Here is a 1640-nt window from a genome sequence, read left to right on the forward strand (position 1 = left end):
GCAGACCTGCCCGAACCAATATGGCGGCGCCGTTTACGTACGATTCAGCGCTCAATGCGGCGTCTATGTATATATGTCTATGCTGAAGAGGACCAACCAAGGTAAATATCAAAATAAAATGGGGTTACGTGACAACGTGATGACGTCAAAGCAGTCATTGGTCTCCTCACCTGCCCCGCGGAGATCCCCCACACTGTGGTGAACGGTCCCAGGCCCCGCCGAAGTTATTGTGCATGTAGTTAGGCAAGTACATCCGCAGACATATTTCTAACGTGTGTTGTTGAAGTTTAAACTATTGCTCTACTTCAGGTTAGTCACCTGTCCCCTTTGTTTCGTGCTCACATGTCTGGCGGAGCTGTCTTTCGAGGGCCGGCGGGGACTAACGACTGTTGGATACACGTGGGGAATCTCCCCCTGACATCCGCACCAAGGATGTCGGGGATGTGTTTTGTAAAAAAAAATCCTTCGAGGACCCGAGGTTAGCTGCAGTGCTTCATCAAAGTCCAGATCACAGTAAACATAAATGACTTTAGTCCACACTGTACCGAATGTGGCTGTATTCCGAGGTTTGCTTTGTTACGCCATAGTTGCTGTGCTTGTGCATGCTCCCATTATATTGTGTGTATCAGTAAGGTTACTTTCCTTCTGTCAGTATCTCTTAAAAGCCTAGTGGTTCTTTACACTGGTCCTGCAGTTTTACTAAAGAGTAAAGAAATACTGCGTTGGGTCAAGGACAGTATCAAGTTAGTTTATACATTATAATCTTAATGTACTGTATACTACTTTCTGTTTAGAGATCTAGTTCTCTTTGGTGTTTCTGCTTTGGCTCATCTTTTAGAATCCAAAGTCATTGCTATTTTTATTTGGGTATTATTTTAAGTATTTTCTGAAGGTGTGATTCTAACTTGCCTCCTTCTCTTTGGTTCTGCTGGTATTCTGAAGGTTTTGGACTGCTCTCATTGTCTCCCCATTGCAGAGCCGGAACAGGATTCAGGATTAGGATTAGGCTTCGGGATGGCTACATGGAGCAGGAGCATTTTACCGGGAGAGCATCCTGAACCTCGGCCCTGTCCACATCAAACCGGACATTGTAGTGAAATATTTCAACTAAATTGGCTCCCAAACAAGTCAAATGTGGGACCTCAGAGATCCTATCACTGACAGCATCCTGATGGATTTTTTTTTTTTTTTGGATGGATCCACGCACGTAAGGAGAGTGGTAAATGGTGGGCAAGCATTAACAGCGGAGGTGGGAGGCAATAGGGCCTAATGTGTTTTCTTTCCTCTTACGTGAGATGATGAGTTTTTCAGTATCTTTTAAAGATTTGTTCTCTTGAATAAAAGGTTCACTCTATAGTTGCATATTATTGTGTTTCTTTCCTTTTTGTTCTGGAGTGGCAAAATTCAGAAATGACACTGTTCATTTATAGCAATTCTTCTACACACATAGATATACACTGTAGACATACACCCCAAATAAACTGAAATGTTGTGTGACGTGCTAACAGGATGATCCCATTTCTGCAGCAGCAGGTTTCTATTTTTATTTTCACTGAAGATGAATTAAATGCACTGATTAGCTTACCTGCAATTTTCATGCAGCCCCTGATGAAGACAGGTCGGTGTTTTCTGGTGTTCAT

At 43.0% G+C, this 1640-nt stretch overlaps 1 long non-coding RNA gene across 1 annotated transcript; it reads left to right on the top strand.

The window, feature by feature from the left end:
- Nucleotides 1-108: 108 nt before the first annotated feature.
- Nucleotides 109-1364, top strand: LOC109136806 (uncharacterized). The gene is made up of 2 exons (XR_002041498.2): nt 109-478; nt 943-1364. It is a non-coding gene; the product is annotated as an uncharacterized LOC109136806 (long non-coding RNA).
- Nucleotides 1365-1640: the final 276 nt, after the last annotated feature.

The sequence above is a fragment of the Larimichthys crocea genome, chromosome XXII (assembly GCF_000972845.2).
Source record: "Larimichthys crocea isolate SSNF chromosome XXII, L_crocea_2.0, whole genome shotgun sequence".
NCBI lineage: Eukaryota > Metazoa > Chordata > Actinopteri > Sciaenidae > Larimichthys > Larimichthys crocea.